This window comes from Pipra filicauda, unplaced genomic scaffold (assembly GCF_003945595.2).
Source record: "Pipra filicauda isolate LSUMZ 115617 unplaced genomic scaffold, ASM394559v2 scaffold166_size2123106_pilon, whole genome shotgun sequence".
Classification (NCBI taxonomy): domain Eukaryota; kingdom Metazoa; phylum Chordata; class Aves; order Passeriformes; family Pipridae; genus Pipra; species Pipra filicauda.
In genome coordinates, this window is record NW_024104173.1 from 191,837 (window position 1) to 218,219 (window position 26,383).

General features: G+C 34.9%; 1 long non-coding RNA gene across 1 annotated transcript in view; it reads left to right on the top strand.

The window, feature by feature from the left end:
• Positions 1–26,383, top strand: part of LOC120322896 — a 38,833-nt gene that overhangs the window by 9,482 nt on the left and 2,968 nt on the right. Inside the window, exon 3 of the long non-coding RNA XR_005562849.1 lies at positions 10,985–11,140. This is a non-coding gene — a long non-coding RNA (uncharacterized LOC120322896). The remainder of the gene's footprint in view (positions 1–10,984; positions 11,141–26,383) is intronic.

Sequence of the window (26,383 nt, forward strand, 5' to 3'; positions counted from 1 at the left end):
CTCTGTCCCTGTTTGTGAGGTGACCATCCCCATCCTTTAACATGCCAATGATATTTTTACCCTGCCTACTGACATTAATATGTTTGAAAAAACTCTTTTTATTGTCCACTACATTTCTGACCAGCTTTAGTTCCAGTTGAGCTTTGGCTGCACAAATTTGCTCCCTACAGCAGCAAGTAGCATCTCCGAATTGTTCCTATGTCACTTGATCTTGTTTCCACTGGTCATACACCTTCCTTTTTTGCCTTATTTCCATGAGAAGATTCCTATTCAGCCAAGCTAGTCTTCTGTCTTGCCTGCTTGACTTCAACACTTGGGAATTGCCTGCTCCTGTGCCCTAAGGAGGTGATGTTTAAAAAGTGGACAGGACTGACGCACCTTAGCATCTGCAAATACGTTTTCCCAGGGGACCTTACTTGCTAATTCCCTGAGCAGCCTGAAGTCTGCTCTCCTCATGTCCAGAGCTGAGGTTTTGCTGGCACTTTTCCTCCTGTCAACAAAGATTTTAAATGCATTTGCTTTGTGGTTGCTGTGGCCAAGACGGCCACCAATCTCCACTTTGCTCGCAAAATCTGCTCCATTGGCAAGCAGCAGATCAAGAGGAACATCTTTCTGAGTTGGCTCCCTTAGGATGTGTTCCATAAAGTTGTCATCCAGGTTTTTTAGGAATCTTCTGACCTGGGTTGTACCAGCTGTGTGATGCTCCCAGTCAATTTCTGGCAAGTCGAAGTCTCCCATAAGGGTGGGACTTGGAAGTGTCCCTTAGTTCCTCAAAGAATAAATCATCGGTGTCATTGTCACGGCTGGGAGATCTACAGCAGACTCCCACGACGACATCTGCATTATTTGTTTGCCCCTTGATTTTTACCCAGAAGTTCTCAACTGTGCCATTGCCAACTGTGAGTTCCATACATTCTAGCCCTTCTATTGCACACAGTGCCACCCCTCAGCCTTTTCTGCCCTGCCCATCCCTCCTGAAGAGCCTGTAACCATCCAACAGGGCACTCCAGTCACAGGACTCATCCCACCAGGTTTCACTTATGCCAACGATGTCAAATCTCTGGGACTGCGCCAAAGCTCTGAGCTCCTCTGAGCTCCTCCCGTGCTGTGTGCACTGGTGTAGAAACGTTTCAGGTGTGGTACATTGTAGCCAATACCTCATGAAGTGGATTGAAGGATCCCAAAATTATTGACTGCCAACAGAACATTAGATAAGTATGCTCAAAAAGAGTTAATACAAATATAAGAAAAATGTAAAAAATAAATATTGAAAAATTGAAATGATATTCCTATATATATTAAATTACTTAAATGTTACTGATGTAACAGAATATTAATGACAGAAAATACAGTCTGTGCAACTGTACGTGTAGTTCCAGATTTCTTAATATTGGTCTACTTATTCAGAAAATTGGATGGAAAGCTAGTCATCTTGAGCACAATGTATTATAAGGATTTAATAAACTGTATAACCACAGAATGAAATCAATATAATTAGGAATTAATCAGCTAAAATCCATGTTTAGTTGATTTTCTTGTGAATTCTCTAAATGTAAGTTGAAAATAAGCCTTATTTTTTGAATTTTCACTATATTGTGTCTCAAGAGGCAAATAAGTCTTTAGTCTCTTGTATTATTACCTCAAGTGTTCGTTTTTCTCCAAATCACACCTCAAAATAAAATAGAACACTATCAAACATTGGGAAAAAGTGTTTTCCTATTTTTTCATTTAGATTTTTCAGAAGCTTATTAATAAGCTTATTTATTATGTTGACATTTAAGATGATTATTAACAGAGTTTTCTTAAAGGGATAGGCCAATATAAGCAGAAGCAATTGAAATAATTTTAGCAAATTAATGCACACAGTATAGTGCATGAGGTACAGGAGATCAGATACGTTGTTGTGATTTATCATGGCAATGGTTTAACTTGCTTAATTAATCCTTAGAGAAAATTCTCACAGGTAACTGACAGTTGACTGTGTCTGACATTTGAGATTATACTAGCATTCGTTGTTCTTGACAGTGCTGTAATTAAGGGGTTTTATCCTAGATAGAAAAGGATTAAATCACTGCAAGTATTAGCATGTTTAAAGGTACGTTGCTTACATATGGAGGTATTCATTTTTCCCTTTGTATTCTTCTGCCCATTCTGTATAAGGGATGGTTATTCGTCATCTTTATACACTTCTGAATAGGAATTTGTACAAGAAGATTCTTAGAAAATACAGTAAGCAAAAGAAAAATTCCAGCAACCTGGGGTGGTACCCTTCTTCCTTCAGAAAACTATGATCCTTGCAGTATTAGGCATATTCTATCAGGACTTCTTAGGCTGGTAGACATCAGAAATCCAAGACAAATGGTACACTATGTCTGATGAGGACTGTCCACTTTGAACAATTCCATTGACAGGGCATCCACACTTTCTTTGGTCAAACTCTATTGAAATTTTGTATTCTGAAAATGGGTAGAAGCACATATTTTAATTTCAAAAATAATTTTGACTTAAATAATATATCACTTCAGTTGAGCAATTTGGGAGCAGCCTAACTGAGCACAGTTGAATACTTCTGTATTTAAAGTGTTGGTTTCCTCCATTATTGAAAGTTATTTTCTCTCAGTTCAATGACTCCCCAGTTTTTATTGTTTGCTATATTAAACTTGATTCCTTTGTAATTTGGGAATCTTCACAGTCATCACATTGCTAATATACACATCAGCTTTAAACTTTTTAAAAGGTAATATTTTAATATTTTATCTACATTTAAAAACATCAATAGAATCCATAATTTAGAAATTTTCTAATACTAATCTGAAGACGTTTATTACCATCATTCATCAGGAGAACTGAATCCTCAATAAAGACTTGACCTTATCGTCTGTACTACAAATCAATTAACTCGAACTCCATCAGAACAATTATTTAACTGACTTCACAGTTAGGTATCTACATAGGATACTTCTGCCTCTTTCAGAGTTTCAGGAATTGTTTTAAGCTGGTTAAAACACTTAGGAACATATGTATTAGTTCTACACTGCACTTTTCTTCCTAAATACATCTGAATATAATTGAATTTTCATGAGGAGTTGGGCACAGTTGATTGCCAAAGTGATTTTAGGGAAAATGAGAGCAATTGTTTAGGTACATGAAATTTTAAGTTAGGTAGTAACACAAGTCCATCAAGATATAGGTCTCCACAGGTCCAGTGTTATGTTAGCTTAGTACCATATTATTGAAAGTTTTCCCAAACAACTAGACATGATTTAATTCTCAGTCATGGTTTCTAAATTGTCATAGGTAAAAAAAATCTACAGGCACAAAATCAAATATGCATTTAGTGCATTATGGACCTGTACTGTTTTCTCCTACCCATGGTGAAGTTATGTTCTGACATATGTTTAAAGAAAAAAAAAAAAAAAAAGTTAAATTCACACCTTATTTACATTATTGAATATTCAGTTTCTATTTATTTTCAATTCCAGAAATGGAAATAGCATTCATTTCCCTACAAATAACTAATGGTGGGAAAAATATCATGCACAGAACTGTAATCTTGATACCGGTGTTAAAGGTCTACCTGAGTTAATGAATACAGTTCTGGTGTAGGGTTTCAAGAATAATTGAAAAGAGAGTAATAAAGTAAATGTTGCATATACAGGGTTTATAATTTTCTGTACTGACTGCAATGTTTTGAATGAGAATGAGAATAATTCTGAATGTTGATCCCTTCAGTACACCTAAAATTTAATATTTGCAACTTTTCCAGTAGCAAATTATTATAGCTAATGCTGGGCTGACCTTGTAGTATACATTATATTTATATATTTACTGAATACAGATAGCTAGATAATATGGTTATGTCACTTTTCTAACATTTCAGAATAATATTAAAATTGAATCATACAACTTTATTAGGAGCAGCTGAATGTGTGACTCTAACCATAGACTAACCTTTATCATAGTGTAAAGCTTTAGAATGATGAATTCATTTCATAGAAGTTGATGCAATACTTTTCAGATTGGCATAATGAATTTAGTTGTTTTTTTTAAATTTACAAGACTGAGAAATTGAAAAGCAAGTGAAACTTTGCTGAAACACATTTTTCTTGTCTTCACATGAAAAATTTAAAAGTCATAGAGGCCTGACTCTGAGCCTTATAAAAGGTACTCTGTTTTAAATTATCTAAGGAATCTATATAATCATTTAGGTATTTGTCTAAACTGGAATAAATTAACAGAAATTGTCAACTTTAAAATAAACATTTGGCCAACATTTTCCGGCACTGCATACTACACTATAATAATCTTCCTCTCAGTTGCTGGATTTTATTCTTAGAGTCATGGGCTTCATTGTATCAACTTTTGCCATTTCAGGTTATAAATATATTATCTTGTACTGATCACCACTGATTCCCCCTCTTTAGTATATTCTGGAGTGCTATATTTACAAGAATATATATTACTGTTCTATGAATAATCTTTGTGTGGCTGTGAGTTAAAAAGATCATTTATTTTTGTTACAGGTGGAAGATACATATTCAATTGATTCCAGATAAGAGGGTGGATTCTTCATCTTATGATCCTTTGAACAGTCCTAGTTTAGTCCTTTTCTTTCCCTCTTACTCATACAGGCATAAATGAACATGTAAGAAATAAAACTACATTAATGCAGAACGCCAAAAAATAATTCTTGTCTCTTTTTACTGAAAATACAGGATCATTCTTCATTGTAGTGAAACTAACCTTTCTTAGTAGAAGGTACTCTTTCTTCATGTATAAAATCTAATACAAAGGTAAAAATAATTCGGAATAGTTTCAAGTATTGGAATTCATGACCATAGAACTCTAGTAAGGGGGGAAAGTGAGCTTCAGTGTCAGAATCCATTTACTTTTCAATCCCAAGTATTGTTCTGGAAGCTTTAAACCTAACTGAAGAGGTCAACTGGAAAGTGATTTTATCTGTAAAATAAAGCCCTATAGTGCTTTATTAAAAAAAAAAAAATCACATGTAAAGTTATAACAAACCTGATGTCATTTTTATTTTTAGAGAAAAAAAGGGTGATTAAGGGTAAGTAACACCTATCCATAAGACCTGCTACAAATTTTTAGATTACTGAGCCCGAAAGGGCAAGTTCTACAGACTAGCACTACCTGAGGAAAAGGTGAACTGTGGGCCTGGATGATGGGTGATAAATGAGATGGGCTTCCTTTTCGTCTTTACTGCTGTACAAAAAAAGGGGTGAGGATTGCATATGATGATTGAACTCCTCGGCATCCATACTGCTCAATTATCATCTCCCTTTCTGACTTTGGAATTGCTCCAACTGTCTGTCTACACGAGTTGTCTATTAACAAGAGAGATACCCACAATTAGTGTGGCTAATCCCACTGCAGAGGGAGTGGTTCCACATCCATTCCTATTTCGATAGATAGGCAGATGAGTGGATGAGTAGATAGATAGATAGATGTATATACCACAAGCTTCAGCACTATAATTTATGGAGAGTTACACTCAATGTGCAACTAAATCTGATAATGACTCAATAACACTGGCTTTATTAGACCCTGAAGGTTAATTCCCTCTATTAGATTTTCCTAAATGTGCCTGTGTCAGCAAATCACCATCCTATTCACATGAGACAGTCTCACTGTGGGACTTGGGCTTGAGTTATTTCTGAACCACATTCAGTTCGAGAGCTAGAGACCATCATTTTTATTTTGAAAACTATGAACTTTCAGCTTTTCTGTACAAACACTGAGAACAAATGAAATAATTAATAGACTTCTATGTGACAATTTTTTCCTGAAATTTGTTGTAAAAGAAAAAAAGGTGGATCAAAAAAATAAGATTAAAACTTTCTCAAAAATAGAGCACAGGTGAAGTACTATTTCAGGCCCATGTGGAGAGGTACAAGATGATATAATATTCAAGCAAATATAACTGATATGAAGTTTGATTTGAACATTTCTATTAAGATCCATTTAGAGGGAATTAAAAAAGACAAGAGCAGGAGATAAAAAATGAAATTTTAGAAAGCAGTAAATAAAATGCATAAATTTCAATCTCTTGGTTCTATCTAGATCAAGTGGTAAAAGGTCTTCTTTTCTTAAGAGGTACTTTGCCTTACTCTGGAAATAAATACAGGTTTAATAGAAGTAATGAGTGAAATCTAACATATCAGAACTCCTCAGAATAATTTGACAGTTTTACATGGTTTCACACTCCAGGCATTCCTCCCTGGGGACATTTCATAGAAAATTCCTCCCTGGGGACATTTCAAGAAATGTAACAGATCAGCTTATTTAGGACTTAAGCAAAAGAGCTAAATCTATCCCTGTCTTTGCTATATTTGTAAACAATTCTAGGATGTGTTTTCTTTATTAATACTTCTTGTTTCCTTTTTTTCCCTAAAAAAAGTTTTAATTGCCAGTTCTTTATTTAAGGACTTCTAATTAGGCTTTTGATATTGCTTTGCAAATGATAAGGAAAAAGAATGTCTAGACTTTCAAAATGTTTGGTAGGACTACCTATCTGAGAGTAATAAATTTGCCTGGACCAAAATTAAACAATATATAGAGAATGAAACTATCAAGCACAGTCATTCTTTAATGTCAGGATGAGTGATAGATAGTTTATTGCTCCACAATGAAGCATCAACATTCATTAAAATATTTCATTTTTGACTTGGCAGTCCTTGATTCTCTTATCTCTTTTTTTCTGCACAGAGGGTTTAACAGCCAAGAGAATTTGTAAAGCTGTACCTCAAACTAATCTGTTATTTCAGGGGGTTTTTGTCTGTATTTGTTGCACTAATTAGTATCAAATGCTGTTGTAATAAATATTAACTTTTATCTATTAAGAATGCTGACATCAGCAAGTGTCCTAGAGACAGTCTTCAGTTTTTGTTATCAGAACACACATTGAGAAATGAGGCTCCAAGACATCAGACTGAAGGCTCATTTTTACTGAAAAAGGAAGCTGAGCAGACTAAGTCTGCAGTGTGGTCCCAGGAAGTTCTCTGCAAACCCTGATTTTTCCTGAAAAACTTATGCCTTAATTCAATTTCTTTGCAAGATTCTAGTCAAAGCACTAAAAAGTGAGCTCTTAGAGATTAGGGAACAAATCTTTCACGTCGTACTCCAAATCTTGCTATAGGCAAAAAGCAATCAGACTTTATATTAAAAAAGCTCAAGAATTTCTTCTGAGTGTAACTGAAATATTAACATGCTAAACAAAGATTTATTTTCAGTCCATATCTACTTATTTCAGAAATGTTAAAAATATTAAAAAATATTAATATCTACTCCTTTTTCTGGTACTATGCTGATCCTTCTGCTACCTCTGGCTTCAGTCAGAGTGAGTACAGTGAGTCACCTACATCCTGAGCTCTTCACCAAGAGGCATGTGATATTGATGGTTTCTTTCTTTTCATCTCAGATCTGCATAGGTTCATTTTTCTTGCTTGTGAACTTACTCTGCACTTTGGTCCATATTCATAGGTCTGCAAGTCCATGTTATATTCAAATTTTCTACATATATAGTGTATATATATGGTATATTAGATCCTTGTTCTTCATTCTTTTTGTAACCCTCAAATTTGTTTTGCCCAGCTGATAGGTCTGCACTTCAACTATTGGCGGGTTGTATACAGTCTCAAGGTTTCCATTGTCAGGGGGTGTCTTTGCACAGCTCTCCCTTGTGGAAACTCCTCATCATAGTGGGAGCATTATCTTTCCACTTGTCAATGCCCCTGCTGTCCATAGTCACCTGTAGATCGAGGCTAGTGAGCAAAGTTCTCTGGCAGGCTTTGTATCTCAACTGCCAGTAGCTGCATACTGAGTAGCAAGTTGTTCTGTGCTGTGGTTTTTTGCAGTAATCTGTCCCACCAAAAGTTATTTTCTATGATTTTAGTTTCTTCAGCCATTAAGGTCAGTTCTTCTTGGGTGGAATTGATGGTTAATTCAGTTTTATTAAACAACAGCTTTTTCAATTTGTTTCTTATTTTGAAATCTATTCCACAGTGGTTTTCCCAACATTTTCCATACACTTTTGCATTCTCAAACTGGGACTTAGAAAATTACCACTTAAGTAACACAATTTGAACCTCTTCAGATATCCACTTTCCTGTTTGGTTTGTCTTGTTGTAGAACAGAGGGAAAGTCTTGTATTCCAGCTGCATGTATTGAAGACGGGAATAATCTCCCTTGCAGGGTATATCCATCACCAAGTCTGCATTAACACTGTACACTATGTGAAGATCTTCAGCTTTTTTCCTTCTGTTGTGACTGACATTGAATCTGGAGTGACTGCAGATTGGGAGCTAAATGTGTGTACTGGATTGGGGAATCCTAAGGCTTATGCCTGTGTTAACCTGTTTTTCGACATATCTGGGTCAAGTCATGTGCTAGTCTCCATCCCCATTCTTTCTCTTTTTATTAGCTTAGTTAAAAGTCTGCTAAATCCTATGCACAAGTATAAAAACTCACATACATTCAGAGGAACAACGATTTTTTCTGTTTATTTGCTGTTCATTAGTTGTCATCAGTGTCATCAGATGTCATGTTATCAATGTTCGTGTCAACCTTCTTCTGTGCATTGCACTTTGTATTAGTTATTTTTTCATTTACTTTGGGTCTTTTCACAAATCTTTTTTGTTAGCTCCTTTGTCTCTACTTGAGTGTGAACAAGTATAAACAAATCATCTTCATAGTAATTTGAATGGGCTTGGTTAACTTCTGATATTTTTCACATGGTCAGATAACACAAGTACAATATGTATCTAGGGAATTGTGAAATCCTTGGGTAACTCGAGGAAAGTGGAACCACTGACCTTTGAATGTAGACAAGCTTGTACTAAAAAGTCCTGGAAATACGGCAAAAAAAAATTGCAAATTATTTTTCTTCTCACATTTCCTTAGAAGACACTTCTTTCAGAACCTTTGACATTTTTTGCTACAAAACCATTTAGTCGTTGTGAGGCAAAATGGTCCATAGGTAACAATAATCACACCCAGGCAGTGTTATATAACAAGTGAATAATTACCTTGACAGAATAAAGTCTGACACTTACTGTGCATCAGCCTCCAGGGTATGCAGTCTGTATCAAAATATTTTGCAGATCTGGGTTTTTGAGACACTAAATAACTTGAGATTTTTAATAATTTTCTCAGAGTAGCTCAATTCTGCACTGTATCTTTTTCAGCAACCTAGCTCAAAGGTGCCATTGCTATTATAGAAATCATCTACCATTATGAATGATCTCTTAGGTTTATATGGGATTACAACAGTGCCTAAAATTATCTGTGTGCTTAAATGTATATTTGATTTGGACCTGTGTAAATACTATCATACAGTTTGCAATGCTATGATTTAGAGCAAGGAAGATTCAGTCCTAAGAAATAACAGAAAGAATAAAAAGTAGGAAAACAAAAGACTGTGAAAACTATGTGGTTTTTTTCTGGAGAAAAAAAAAGGAGGAGGGGGAAGAAGAAAAAAGAACAGTGAAGGGGAATATCGCAAAATTGGAAATATTCTGAAAATTGAAATAACTGTTGTGGTACATAATGATGACATTCCTGAAATAAGCAACAAAGTGCTAATAGCTGGGATATGATGGAACCAATCCTTTGGGGAATTTACTCTCCTGACAAAATCTTTTCAGTAGAAGAGTAAGTATATTCCTCACCTTTCTCAGAAGAAATGTGGGAAATATGTGATATTTAAAGGGTTCTTTGGGGTAGATTTGTCATCATAGAAAAAAGGCAGAGTATTCAGAGAATGCTAATAGTTTCCTAGTGTTACAGACAGAACAAAACTTTGCTGCCCCAAGATTCAGAAACTGGGGTTAAAACACTAAGACACATACAGAAAAGGATGAGCTGAGATACATCGCTGTGAAAATAACTGAGGAAAAGACTGGAAAAAATTGTCTCTAATAAACCCCACATACTCATTCCCTCCCTTATCTAAATGCAGAGGCAGCAGTTGAACAGGGTTTCCAGGGCACTGGAATAGGCAAAGATGTTAGCAGCTGCATAGTGCTTCTGCTGCTTCCATCCATCCACTGCCCTAGGCAATAATCTGTTTTGCCTGTACTCCGATGCAGCTGTGAGGTGAATTTTCTATCAATTCTTTTGCAAACTAACATTGAAATCAGTGGATTTATAGCATTTTGTGTTGTCTTAGAATCTATGTCCCTGCACATATTCTAATTCTTGAAATGCAAAATGACAGCTGAAAATGCTGTCATGCCATCTCCAGTAATATATGTGCTGGGGTATGAAACTCTTCTTGCATTCACACATATTTAACATGTGTCTCTAATTCCATGTTTGAACATGTATTTGTGTTCAGGAACATTATTAAGGAGTCACAAGGAAATTTAGCAAGATCTCTGCCTATCAAAAGTATTCAGGTAAATTTAAATGCTTACATCTATACACATTTTGATACATACATTTTATAAGCACAAATGTTCAGGTGACATTGGTCACCCAAACTTGTTTTCAAAGAACTTATATATTGCTTTGGAAGCATAAATACGAGGTTAAACACAGCAGAATTCACCCATGTAAAAGCAAGGTATTTATGCCACTACATGTCAAAATTCAGTATTTCCTTTAGAAGCTGTATTAAATTACTTCACCCTTTAAGTGAATATATAAAACACAGTAAATACTAGGATCATCTTATTCTTTTATCAAAGGTAAAAAAGCAAAGCTGACATTTTTTTAGAAACAGATTTCAGGTGCAAGGCAGTTCTTTGTGTTCACTGAAGGTAAATAACATATGAAAAATGCATAGAGAATATTTAGTATTTTTTGTCTAGATTTCTACTACAGTCTCTGTGACTTGCAGAAATAAGCACTTTAATACTCACCTACATATATATCTTTGAAACAGCTATAGACTACTAATAAACTGATTTGTAAAAAGTTATCCAAAGCACAAAGACAATTTTCATCGTGTTTCCTTTTTTTTAAGGTGAAAATGTCAAAAAATTGACTACTTTTATGACCCACAACATGAAAATCCCTCTGCTTCTCTCTAAGACACTTAGTGGAATTTGAACAAAATTCAAGGGGAAGAACATGAAGAACAACCTTTATGAACCTTTAAAAGGCTGAATCGCTAAAATAGGTAAGTAGAAATTATTTTCTCACCAAAAGTCAGAAGATTTTACAAGGAACAAATTGCCCTAGCAACTTTGTCACAAAGCAGCTGAGGTCAGTTGGAATCACAGTTAAGATACATTGTTATTTTAGAATGGTGTCAGCAGCTTCATAGCTCCGGTGTTAACTTCTTTCAAAAGCTGCTGTTCTCAGGGTTATTAGTAACTTGACCATACCATTTGGAATTACATCAAAGACTTGGCATACAACCTCTCATTACAGACACTTCTTTTTTGTTGCACGAAAAAGTTCAAATTTGATAAGAATTTTTTCTTTTGTTCTTCAGTAAAATGAAGGAACAATGATTTCTGATACTTTTCAAAAGTGCTAATAAATAAACAGCTTCCTCCTTCGCTGTTGGATGCCAATGGGGTTTTTTTGCAAATTCTTGAAAGTGTGCACCCTTACAAGAAGCACTTGTAAATGATACAATCACGCAATTATATTGATTTATTGGTTGGAGGAGAATTTTAAATACCTCTGAAGGTTATCTGATTCTATAATCACTCGTATATATGCTTTTGATTTCTTTTCTTATTAAACATGACTAAATATATTTTAGCAGTCACAACAAGAAAAATAATGAAGAAATTGTGGATACATAAATATTTAACACAGGTTCTTAGAATGAGAGCAATTAAATACGCGAGCTTTTGAAGCTTACAAAAGTAGTTTTTGAACACAGCCTAACAAAAGAAGTCATGAAATCATTACATGAACTGAACTCTGTCACATTATCATTCTACATGGAACTAAATCTAAAACTAAATATCTAAATTAATATTGAGAAATTAGGTAAAGACTAATTTAGGTAAATTCCTCAAGGCAACTGATGTCTTTGAAACATATTGAAATCAACTGATTACCCAACTGATGTTTGAAATAATTCTAAACACCATTTTCACACACTCTCTCAAAGATCTTGGATTATTTTGGAGAAATAGATCTACTTTCTCAGTGTCCAGTTTTATGTATACAATATTTTGTGGATAACAATGGTGCAAATTGATAAGAAAAGGATGCCAAGCAATGATCTGGCAGAAAGTTATTGAAATACTAATACCACCTCTCCTCATTTTCAAGCAGCAACCAGAATCTCACACACTCTTTATGGTTTTCCTGACCTTACAACTCTGCTTTCATGTAATTTTGAACATCAGAACTGGTTCCCAAAGAACCATTTAAATGTCTTACAGAGAAGTTCAATAGCCTAAAATCAATATCCTTTCCTTTGCTTCCTTTCAAATGCTTATAAGCCATGTGCTGGTTTTAAATGTTAAATAGCTGATTTATACCTATATATATGAGGAAAGATGAATTTAATTTAGAACTATAGCATGTCCAAGATTTTAAATGGCTGCTTTAACACAAGCAACATGTCAGCTTATACATCTTCAGGCTTTTATCTTCACAGGATTTCGGGAAAATTAGCAAGTTGCATATTACATCTTTGTATATAATGTACATGTGTATATATAGCCATAGGTTAACACACATACACACGTACTCATACAGAGCCTACAGATAAGACTTTCAAAATGGTTACTCAAACAAAAAAAAATGATGAAATGCACTAAAAATGGAAAGAATCATAAAATCACATAAAAAAGGAGGTTGAAAGCAACCTCCAAAGGTCACCTAGTTTCACATCCTGCTCAAAGCAGGAGCAACTTCAGTATTAGTTCAGGTTGTTCATAGCCTTATCTAGGTGAGTTTTGAACATCTTCAAAGACAGAAATTCTGCACACTCTTGAAATAAGCAGTTCCAGTGCTTAACCTCTCACTATGAAGAATGTCTGTCTCCAGTAGAAATTTCCCTTCTTGCAACCACGGGGTTTTTGCCTCTTGTCCTTTTACTGTGCATTTATGACAAGTGCCTGACTCCATCAGATCTACAACACCTCTTTGAGTTGCGGTAGAATAATGTGAGCTCCCTGCCCCAGCCTTCTCTCCCTTCAGGCTGGACAAGGCCTGCTCTCAGCCTCTCTTCCTACTTCAGACCCCTGAGTGCCTTGGTGTCCTTGGTTGGACTCTCTCCCATTCACTGATGTTTTACCTGTACTGGGGAGTCCAAAACAGGACACAGTATTCCAGATGCCATCTCACAATTGTCAAATGGATCACAGTAATATTTTCCTTGACCTGTTGGCTATATTCTTACTAAAACAGCCCAGTTAGTCTTTTTGCTGCCAGGGCACACTGCTGGCTAATGGTCTGCTTATTTTACATGAGGACTCACAGGTCCTTTTCCACCAAAACCCTTTCTGTCCAACCAGTTCTGAGTCTATAATGAGTCATGAGGTTATTTTGACTCAGGAGGACTTTGAATTTTTTTGCAGCAGAATTTAATGAGGTGTCTGTTGACCTATTCCTACAGTTTGCTGAGGTCTGTCTGAATAGCAACCTGGTCCCCAACATACCATCATCTCCCCCTGATTTAGTATCACTCTAAAAAATTGCAACTGGTGCATTCCATCTCCTTGTCCAGGTGACTGATGAAGATGCTCTCCCTAATACCAACAGAAAGGATGTTATCTGGAACTCAAGAAATGGCTCAAAAAATCTAATTTTTATTTTCTTCTTAATTTTGTCTGCAAAATGGTGAATATGAAGTTTCAAAGTTATGGGGAAAAGACCCCCAATGTTAATTTCTCTCTTTTGAGAAGATTCTTAGAATAAGATGGTTAAATTGTAGTAATCTGAAACTATCATTGAAGCAGAAGATTAATGATAGTTTGTTTCAACAAAGTTCTTTCAGAATGTCTGAACATTGATATGCCTTCAGTTTTTGAGGACAGAAATGAACAAACCACTCTTACAAAGAATGAAGAATGCAATAGGACACATTCTTTTTAAGAGAATAACTTTCTTAGATTAACTATAACTTCACTTATAGTACTTTTTTTTTATTAATACATGATATGAAAAATTAATTTCCACTGAAAATACTGAAGATTGGCTGACTGAATCCCAATTTAAGAAATTTCAGAAGTCTGCCATGATGATTAAAACAAAAATAAGAGATTAAATAGGTGAGGTAGGATATTAGAGTTTTCACTTAGTTTAGTTTTTATGGAGAATTTGATGGGAGGGTTTCTTCCTTAAAATTATCTATTTTAAAATGTGATTATGGTCATTTATGTTACCTATCTGCTCTCCTAGAATCTTTGTATAGTTAGTGTGGGTACAGGTGCATGAAAAACATCCTTTCTATTGTGTTAAAAATGGGAATCAAAAAAGGTGAGCTTTCTTTTTTGCTCTGTGATGAATCCAGGAGTACTTCTTTACAAACCAGTTTTAAACCCAGTGAATGTTCCTCTGATGAACCCTAATTGTAAATAATTCATAAATATCTATATTAGATTTAGAATAGATTAATTTTATACTACATGGGAACTAAGAAAGCTGGATTGTTGGTTTGTTGGTTTTTTTTAATATCCCCTTTTCCCCATAAAAATATCTGAAATACTGATAACAATGTGTCAGCATAGGACCATTCTCTTTTAAAGATCTAAGGAGAAAACGCTAAAAGGAACTAAAAGGAGTGGCAAAATACAGTGAGCAATGGTAATTTCTAAGATAAAAGTTGAACGAGTAAAATAGATTTGGACCATTGCGTGGATTTCAAAGATATCAGAAGACATTAGAAATTACATCTAAAGGCTCTGGAGTAGAGGAAGCAGGTGTCTGTGGTTGAGAAGCTTTGAGTTCTGTAATGAATCCACTGGAGGAAGTCGATTAAGAACTTTCCTGAAATCAGAATGTACACAAAACATTTTGTTTTAAATAATAAATTACGTAGATTTGAAACAATCATAGATACATTTAATGCATCTGAAAGTGAGTTAGTAAATCTTATGTTTACCTCTCTAGAAATGTGGGTGGAGATTCATTCAGTTCTTACAGAGGGAAAGAATTTAGAAAAATTAATGTATGAAGTTATCTACATTTGAACTATCTAGAATCTGTTTATAGGAAGTTAAGTAAGGCAAAACAGATTATCTTGTAGGTTAGCCCTGGTAGGCAGCTAAGCCCCACACAGCCTCTTACTGATGCCTCCACAGCAGGATGGTGAAAAGAGTCAGAAGAGTAAAAGTGAGAAGACTTGTGGGTTGAGATTAAGACAGGTTAATAGGGAAAGCAAAGGCTATGTGAACAGGAAAGCAAAATAAGGAATTCATTTGTCACTTCCCATCAGTAAACAGGTGTGGGAATGGTCTGAAGTTCTATCAGGGGAGGTTTAGGTTGGATATTAGAAAAAGAGATTCCCTCAGATGTAGATATATACAGTAAAGATACATAAAGTTAAATGAAATTAATTCCACCCATCATGTCTAGTCATCAAGCTTCCTCATTAACCAATGGAGACAAGTAATTACATACAAAATTAAATTAATCTCTTTCTAAAATGGGTGTCTAAGACAGGCAGGATAAATTATATTCTGATGGTATAAATTACTCTATTTGGAGGCAGAGAAGTGTTTTACATTATTTACTCAACTTTCAACTTTCATTTAAGTTGGGTGATGAATTCCTACTTACAAGTTAATAAAAAAAACCCCATCAAACCCAAAACACCCTGCCCCCCCCAAATAAAAAACAACAAACTCCAAACCCACAACACCTAAAAGTACCATAAAAGACTTTCTGTCTTTTCTAAAATCTCTCTGGACCTCAGGAAGAGAGCAAACTGGTCATTAGAAGAAGTTGCACAAGCATATGGAAATCCAAAAAGTGATCAGAGGTAACATTGAAAATTGTATCTCAAGAGTTTCTTAATTAACATAACCAATGAAAATCAGAAGACTTTTAAAGTAAAATGAACCCCGTAGTCTAAAATGCCCCCTGCTCTAACTGTTTGAGAGCCAAGGCTGTCACTCCATTACTAATTAATCCTGTTGGCTAGCCCAGGAACACAGCAGGAGATTCAGAGAAGTCTACTTCATAGAAAAAAAAGGTGTACCTCCAAAGTACGAAAGTTGTGCTTTTATATTCTCATAATAGCTGAGGTGATTTTTCCTTTTTTTTTTAATGTTGGTCAATTAAACATTTAGTGAAGAAACATTCACAGTCAATGTATTTTCCTTTATAATTTTTTTTTTAAATAGTAAGAATTTAAAAAACCTCCAAACATATTGCACAGTGTCATGTGAAAATAGGGTATTTCCTAAAACCCTTTGTGTTTTATTAGTCTGTCACTAGGAAAGCCAAAACCTTTGTGTCCAACCAGTCTGTCAGCATCCTGTTATGGTGACTCCACCGAGCAGTACACTAGATCAGAGGGCAGTTCAACTGACCTGTTTGTGGTGATGCCTCAGAGCTTTTAGTTTTTTTTAACTTTCGTAGATTTTAAAAGTAGTTGTGTAGTGAATGTAGATTTTAATGCAGCTGTATTATATCCCTTACCCTTAACGTAGCAGATACATATACCCAAACCTATTACAACATTCCATATCAATCCCTCTAAATTCCTTAGCTTGTTTAGACTTCCCTCAAGGTAGGCCTTCTTTCTGTTTAAGAACATTTGCACCCTGGCTTGAACAACAAGATACATCATAGTCAAAGCATTCTTCAAGCCCGGAACTTTGGAGGAACTCCAAGGACTGAACGTACTGCAAAGAAGAAAAAGATGAGGAAGAGTGGGTCCCAGAGCCCCCTGCCTCAGTTTCCAGAGGGGTGTGCCAGGGGGAGAATCTGGGGGGTGGATAGATCTGAGATTGGTTGGGATAATACCTTAAATTGTGGAACCCTCTGGACACGGGCACGTCGTGTATTCCCTGGGCCTCAGGCCTGAGATTAAAGGACCTACTCTCTTTATTTTATCTCCTACACTACATTGGCCCAGAGTTCTTTTTTTCTGCGGTTTCTTAAGGCAACAGTGGTCACATACCAACAGAGAGGACCCCCTCCCAGGTCTCCACACTTTTATTCTAGCATGTTACCCACTGCCAGCAACTGCTTCACCTGTGAAGGGCTCACACTAACAGTTTACAAAATAACATTCTTTATTAATAAAATTGTGACAGGTTAAGGTTCAAAGATTGCTGGTGATAGTATCTGACTGCTGTTATGACCCACCCCTGAGGTGAGATATTGAGGTTTTTGTTAATATTCCTTGGAACAGATTAGAGTGAAACAACACTGAAGCACTGGTGTGTGTATATATATATAAATATATATATGTGTGTGTGTGTATACATATGTATATGTATGTCTTTTAGAACTATTTGGTTGCAATGGAAAGCAGGTATGTAGCTGGTTTTGTTATTATCTACAGAAGTATAATAATATAAAAGTATTCAAAATCACTTAAGAAAATATATAAGGAAAACAAAGAAAAAACAAAAGTAGATAGTGAAGATGAAAGATACCAAGTTATAAATTAAATTCAAACTTCATGAGGTTATTTCCCAAGAAGTTTTAAAAATATTTAAAAATATATCTCACAAAGACTGAAAACTAAAAGAGTTTAAAGCTCTGGCTCCTCCTTTTTATGTTCGCTGTGATGTGTTGCCATCTTCTCTGTGGCTGTTGAACAAATTGCTCAATGTTCAAGCATAAGAATAGAAAAGAAAAGAACACCATCACTTAAGATCAAGAGTAACAGACGGGTCCAAAGGTCTGTCTAGTTTAGAGTCCTGTCTCCAAAACTGGATGACAACACAACAGAGTATATTGAAACAGAGTATAAGGGTAAGGTAAGCTCTTGGTGATACATCTCAGAAAGTTTCCTAGCCACCAGCAGCCTGCATCTGAGGAACTTGTCAAACAAAGCTTTCTAAGTTTTCAATATCTGTTGTTGGTTTTCCTTAGCTCAGAGTTGTCCATCATCTCTTGAATATTCATTAAGCATTTTAAACTCATCAGATTACTGTGGTAAGAAGTTATACAATGAAAGTTTGCATTTTATAAAAAGATTCCTCCTTATGTTTAACCTGTATCTACAGTCTTCATTCAATCCGTATTTAATCAGTAAACAACTCTCTTCCTCATGTCATTCACAGTTTCAAAGATGCCCCATTTTATTTTTTTATTCCATCATTAATTTCTCTTATTTAATCTTTTCCACAATCCTTTGTCGTTCTTGCTGCTCTTCTATGCAATTTTTCCAGGTCTTGCATGTATTTTTCACCTATGGAAAGAGGGAAAAGAGACTAGGGGTGCTCTCAGTAAACAACAGATGGATAACCACAAATATGTGCGATGGCATAGCAATATTCTCCGAGTCCTTTAATTTTAATTTCTATTATTCCGCTTGGTATTCTTGACTGTTTCTGAACATGGATCCTTTTTCAGATTTTTTGTTCCAGAAACAAGCATTTTCACTAGTGTTGGAGATAAAAGTATATGTTTTAATGCATAAAGTTGAGGGATTGAGTCCTGAATTCTGATGTTTTAATGCCACTTTCTGAATTAAATCATTAGACAATCTGAAGACTTTCAGTTTGAGAGCTAGTGTAAATGTTTTTCCATCACAAACCCTCTTCTTAGTGACAATAGAAGTCAGTACAATAGTCTAACTGCATATCATAATTTCAGGGAATTTAGAGATTTTTTACTAAATAGAATGTAATTATTGTAGCTTACAAAGTTTGAGAAGATTTTTTTCCTAATATATCTTCTCTTAATTTACATCAAGATTTTATTTTTTTAATAAGAAGAAAATGAATATATATAAGGACAAAATTTTAAATATTTTCAAAATCTATTTTAGTGGAAATTAATATTATAGGCAATAATTTAGTATGTATTAAATAATAAACACTACTGATCTGTACTGTATTATGAGAACTGCATATTTAATGTTGAATGTGTTCAACTTGCAATAAAAGTATTTGCAAATCATAATGAAGTAAACCAATCAAGATAATTATCAATGTGGTTTCCCTGTTTCTAAACACCAACATTTTATTGCAGAAATAGCTAGTCTCGTTGTAAAACCCCAGACATATATCTTGTTAAAGTTAAACACAGAAGTGAGTAGTAAAGCAAGACTTCTTCCTTTATTCATCTCCAGAATCCATTTTAGTTGTCCCTTTTATATCTGGGTTTTCTGTGGGGTGGAGGCAGTAACAGGTTGTTTTACATTTGTACTTGAGATTTCTATGTAAACCAAAAATATTGATTAACAAACATGCTTTTTGTATCACTTTTAGAAAATAGAAAAGTCATAGGAGATTGTTTTGTGCAAAGCATGAGGGTACCTATTTAAACAAAATGGTCATTACTTAAGGCCTGCAATGCATGTGTACTGCTGTTGAACGCTGTTTAAAGAATGCCCTTAAAATGATTATGTGCTAATACCTTCGCATTCACAGTACTAAATATTATTTTATCAGAACTGTGATCTTTTTCTGGTGTCAACTATGTTTTTATTATCATATGTTGCTCTTATCATATCAACATCGCGTTTCTTTCCAAAAATGTGATATGACATTTAAAACAGTCTTGTGCTCATCAATATCCTAATACCAAATATTTAGCTTAAAATTATGCTTGCAAAACTGGAATGCACTATCCTTTTCTGGTTTTGTCCTTATAAAAACATGTGGATTCTGTTATTAAAAAAAGTTCTAACATTGTAGAAATGAGGTTATTTGATTGTATATAAAATTGCACAGTCATTAGAGACATCAAAAAAGCACAAAAATCCTCTACAGAGAAAAATTAACTTGGTGAAAATATAAGTTTAGAGGTTGGAGGCTGAAATTTTTATCCTGTCAAACTTTGCAGGTTCTTTACATTTTACCACAAAATACTAATATTACCTTCACCAAGGCAATCCAAGTTTTGTTTTTAGGACTATCACAGATTTTCTGTGTGACTCTTTAAAAAACCCCAAATGACTCTGGACCATGGTTTCTCCATCCTAAAATAAGATAATAACTTCCTAAAAAGAATATTAATCAACAGTAGTTAAAATTTTTGAGAACCTCTGATGAAAGCATTAAGCAATAGCAAAGAACATTTATTTCAATTATTACTCAACCCTAATTAAAAAAAAAACAAACATGATTTCTTTCTAGTCAGTCGCAACACTTGATTCATTTGTAAATGAGATTTATTTTATATGTTAGCATAAAGCTGAACCCAATCTAAATATTTTCTTACTTAGAAAATGTATGCGACAGTTTCACAGTATGAATCCTGTCACTTTCATTATTTGAAAATTATGTGATCTATTAGTTGACAGGATACCTTGAATAGTTCACTCTTTGCTACACTTGTTTTGGTGGCTTTGATATTGCGTGTAATTAGAAGTGCAACGCTGAATTATAAAAATATTAAGCAAACATAAAAGCTACTGACTGGAACATTTTATGATGAAGAAAACAACTCAGCTTTCAGAAAACCATCTTAAGGTTGTCTAGCATATATCAAATGATGAAGTAGTCAGTTAATGAAATGTCAAATTAAGGATACCTATTATATTATCTGTATAAGTTTCTGTACACTGAAGATGTCTTCTGGATTTTTTCTGTTATTCATTTGAAAGTGACTTCAGTTAACTCAAAATAGCTAATGATACTGCAAAATATTTGAATTTGGAAGCAAACATCTTTAGATTTCTAATTATATCATGGGGGATCTAAATATCACAGAACAGTTGAAGTTGGAAGGGACCTCTGAAGATCTTCTCATCCAAACCCCCTACTCAGGCAGGGTTACCTAGAGCCAGTTGCTGGTGACCATGTCCAGATTGCTATTGAATGTTTCTAGGGATGAACACTTCAAAACCTCTCTGGGCAACCTGTGCCAGTAGCTGGTCACCATGACCATAAAAAAAAAAAAGTATTTCTGATGATCAGATGGAACCTCTCATGTTTCACTTTGTGCCCATTACCTCTGGTCCTGTCATCACCACTGAAAATGTCCTGGCTCCATTCCCTTTGCACCCTAACTTCAGGCATTTATAGTCTTTGATAAGATCCCTCCAATCCATTACTCCAGTGGGGAGAAAAGAAAGGAGGCATTACAAGGAAAAAAGTAAAAACCAGTGTAAGATACCTCTTTCTGAGGCTACATCCAAAGACCCCAACATAGTTGTGTTGAATGAACTTCGGGGTGGCTTTATTATAGCTGAATCTGTAACTTCTGAGGTCAGTCCTGACATATCACTGTAATTGTAACTACATTATTTTCTACAGGTGATATCAGTAACAATGAGATTCCCTTTAATTACAGGAACTGAAAGGTTACTTTCATCCTCCTTTGCTCTCTTTTCCCTCTCTTCTTCCCTCCTGTTCTCCTTGACCCTGAAGCTAGGCCAAACTTCTGAGCCCTGTCTCCATATTCCAGATATGCAGCAAGACCTTTCCTTCTCTACAAGATATTCTCAGCTTTGAGGAACTTCAACATGTATCCTCACCAGGGATCAAAAATTGAAGGATATTACAAAGGGCATGGAGTTGAGAAAACAAGCGTATGCTGAGAAGTACAGAAGTGTTTCATTATTGCCATTGAAAATCATCAGAAAAACAACAAATAAATAATGTACTGTTGCCAAAAATAAAATAAATTCAATAGCTTCACCTCAAGATGTAAGGGCATGGCTGAAGGCACTTTAATTGCCTAGTGTAGATAAACTCTGAGGTCAATGCAAGCAAGGCATTGAAAATGCACAGGGAAGCAGAAAATCTGAGCAACTTTATACAAATAGATTGAAGGCATCACTGCCAGGAAGGAAAAAAAATATGAGAAATAAAAGAAATAGGAGTTCCCCATGCCAATTTGCAACCGGTGGGAAATTAGGCAGATAGTTCTGGTCATTTAATAGGCATCAAGTGTCTGAAAAAATGCCAGTCAAGGCTGTGGATATGTCATGAACTCATAATCAAGCTCAGAGATTTGTGTCTGTAAGGACTGTGTGCCCTAGCATATGAACTCCTCTAGAATAATCCACAACGGTGTTAAACTATGATAATGGCACTATATGTGCAGTGCCCACCTAGGGACAGGATGGTGTAAATTTAGCATTCCCCAGATATGGAGTATGGGAATGCCAGTAGAGTCGTGAAAGATAATACTCAGATATCATGTTGAAGCCAAAGAACAACAGAATCCATCAGCAATTTTGAGCAGAATGTATGGGGACTTTCCTGAACAAGGTTGATGTGCAGGATCATGTATTCTCTCCTTTCTGGCAAGTGACACAGAAGTTGTTGAACAAACTGCAGCAGCAGTGCACAACCACATATCAAGGCACCCTTCATGCTGAAATGACTCACTGCACAACCATTAACTGAGTGCTTAGAAAATAAATAGCTCCCCTTAAGTACATCTCCCTTGTATTGCATCTTTGTCAGATGGCTGCTATCAGCTTCTGGACTGTTATATTACATCCTATCTTAATACTGTTCATAACTGCTATGGTTTCATAACTTTCTATGGTTAAAACTGTATTGTTGTGCATTGGTAACAGCATAAAGAACAGGAAGTGTGAATTACATCCAAGGTGATCTCTGAGCTCAAAAGTAGTCTAGAGCAGTTTACAGAGTGGCAGACTGCCCTGGATGACAGCAGGTTACAAAACTTAGTGCTGAGAGAGCAGTGTCTTTGGTCAGTATCCTAAACAACAGTGATTCCCTTGGGGAAATCAAATAGTGGATTGTCGCACTGTGTCACAGATGCCTTAATCTTTGTAATGCTAAAGACCCCTCCTATTTGCAATTCACTGGTTTGTTTTTCACTTGCATCTGCGTAACCCTTGACCCAAGCTGTTGTGGCAGTACTTTTCTGAAACTATTGTGACAGTGTTTTTCCCTTGTTGCTTTCATGCATACTTATGAGTAGCTGCCTAGCAAAAAATTAGTTGAGTCTATCAAGTTGTATCTCAATTAGTAGTTTTCTGCTGATTTTTAGAAGATGCTAATATTTTTTTATGTCTAGCAAAATGAATTGAAAAATGAAAGAAAACTATGTATTTAAAAAAAAATGGAACAGATGTTCTACTTTGTTATGTTATAACTTGATTTTATTTTTTTTTCCTAATTCTTTTCTATGTCTATATCCTTTAGAACTTCTCTCAGTCACCTTTAAAATGATCATATATCCTGTCTATATCAAGTTGGCTTCTGGATTAGGAGACCATTATGGACGTCTTTCTTAATCATAATGAAACACATAATAGAAGACATCAAAGTGTCTATATATGTGCATTTCTGTTCAACACATGAGAACTCCTCAGAATTATTTATGTATTTGCCTATCTTTGAAATATGGTTGCCCAACTCTGCAGTTTCAAAGAAATGTGACTTTTGCACCCTTATACCTGTTCTTCCAGAAGACTAAAGTCAAACTGAAACACTGACTTGAAACACTTGATTGGGAATGTGTGATTTTGGATTTTAATGACTGCTCAGCTATAGACAAGAAAATAATTACCTGTTCCAGTAATTATTAAATCAAAACCACAGTAAGATCTGGGTATATTTTAGCATTCACATGTTAAGAGTTTCAAAGCTTTTATAACTGGCTTACAAAAAAAAAGTCTGTTCCTTTTTTCTCCAGACCAGAATAGAAAACTGAGAATTAGATAATTACAAAACATCATTGTTGTCTAAGTATAGTATTCCTAAAAGCTGCCATGTCATAAAATGTTGTTGTACCATTTTCACGATATGATAGATTTTATTCCTCTTTCCAGAATAGAAATGTAGAATTCTGTGTTTATGGAAGACCTATTGCCATAGTCGTTATTATATGAAATTGTTTAGGAACTTCAGTTTATGCAAACAGTATACAGACACATTGATTTAATTCTAGAAGATCCATACACATGTTCTGGGCTAGTGTTTTCAATATGTCGTATTTTGACAGTCAGAAAAAAGTCAAATTTTTACTCATTCTCAATTCATAATGCATCAATATTATGTTAACTGAATAGTATATCTTAAAATGTTTATATGAAAGTACTTCTGACCATATACTAATTTACAGAAGACAGTTCTCTCTCTGAAGATATAAAATTATTAAGCTATGAGAAAACACAAAAACAGGTAATGAAGAATTTCAAAATCAAATTTTCCTCTCTAAGTATGCATTCTAGTAACTTCAATGAAGTGAATATTACATAGTAGCATTTAAAAAGACAGAAATATTACCAAAAAAAACACCAACCAAACTTTACTCTGCGCAGTTTTTTTTTAAACTCATCTGAAAAGCTTACAACCATTTAATATTGTAGCTGAATTTCTTAGCCGTCTTTAGATATTGTTTGGGTGGACTGAAAGAAAAAAGGTGATTAGCTGCTTTATTTTTCCTGACTTTAAAATTGTGCATTTCTTTCTATTTATTTGTCAATAAAATCCTTTCTGACTAACATCCAAGGACAGATTCTGTCAATTCAAATTTTGTCCTTTAGGTGTCATAGAGTAATGTAGATTACCAGATTACCAGAAACTTTGAAATCTCTATAGAAAAATAAGCACAATTCCACACTTACAGTTTTATTGATAATATCAGTGAAAAAATAATAGCCAGTTTGGAGATTTTACACAGGGAAAATCTTATTAAAAAAAAAAAGTTTATGGAGGCATGAAGGATTAAGGTTGAAGACTAAAAAAGTGTGCTAATATCCACAAAATGAAAGTACACTACCACTAAATAAACAAAATTACACTAGCATGAAATAACCTCTGCTATGTAGGAGGTGAGATCAGATGATATAATGGTTCCTTTTGACCTTAAATCCGTGATATTTTGAAATTTCTCATCTTGTGATGAGAAATGGTGTAGCATTTTTTCTTGAAGAAGCAGTAAGTTCAGCCAGACTCGGGATCAGATGAAGAAGAAGCCTCTGAGAGGGACAATAGCAATGTTGTTTGGGGAATAAAATCCAATACATGAAAAGTAACCAGACATAGGACAAAAAAGGTGTTAATTTGAAACTGGGGAAAATAAATGGCAGAAGTAAAGGAGGACTAGAGTAAAAGGAAGCATTAGAAAGTTTAGCTGTGTTAAATGATCTAAATGCAGACTGTTAGAGTACTATCTCCCTCTGACGACTTTCACAAAGCATGTGCTTCCTTTTGCAGCTTGCTATGCTTAACTCCTTATTGCACACACATTGAGGTATCTGTTCTGTGTATAACCCAGGATGTGCAAGTAAATTGATTAGTCCTATCACCCTATACAATTGTAATCCAACTTAGTAAAGAAAAACCTGTTTCTTGTGAGAGCCATCTGCTTCTACTGGCTGGAAGCTCCATGAAGTGGCAGAAATCCAAGGCTTGGCCAGGTTTCCAAAAGTAAGAAGAAAGTTTTTTGTAAACCTATCTGGAAGGTCATAACAGGCATCTGACAATGAAAATTAAGGGCTTTCTGGGAAATATGATCATATTAGCATTGAACTATTCAATGTACCTATTGTGATGAGGATCATACTGTTTCACATCTAGTATTTATTCCATGGCAACTATGGTATCAGTTTTCATCTCTCATCGGTAAATGGTAACTGTCAGTATCCATGTGGTTTGGCGAAGAACATGATAGACTCCTGTGACAGACAAGCATTTCCTAGCCCACTGAGAAGCGAGTTGTTAACAGAAAGGCCCATGAGATTCATTAAAGGTACTGGGAACATAAGTCTGAACTGGAGTTGAATGCCAGTATAAGCAGGATATTTTAGGCTGCTGGCATAATTACACTCTTCACAGAACAATGGCTTTCATTCTGAAGCCAGTTCAGAGAAATGCAGATAAACTTCCAATTTATGGAAAGACTCAAAACTAAATCCCTAAATTAATGTGAAACTATTTCTTTTAATCTCTTGTCTGAGACTTGATACTTTTTATTTTTTTTCACCGTTTGCTTTTCTTAGTGCTCTAAATATGTTTGTGTTCTTCTTTCTATGTTTTTTTACTTGTTCATTTTGATCATATGCACCATATTATTAAAGTCTTCTCAAGATAAATATACAAAGACAGATCTTGAATCCACTCATATTTTTATTATAAAATGTTTTTTTCTATTTCACAGCTTTCAGATCCCTAAATGTTTTTACTCATGTTGTTCTCCAAAATAAACCATCTACCTCATGATGTAAAGTTTTACCCCAGTCTTAGTTTGGACCTCTGAAAAATTCCAAAAATTCCATGAAGTCCAATGATAAGGTAGTATTTATTTATGATTAATGAGGAAAGAAGTATTCATTTCAATGAAAAGGAGTGGTACAAAAGCGTTAAGCCAAGTTAGAAAAGCTGTGAGTAGA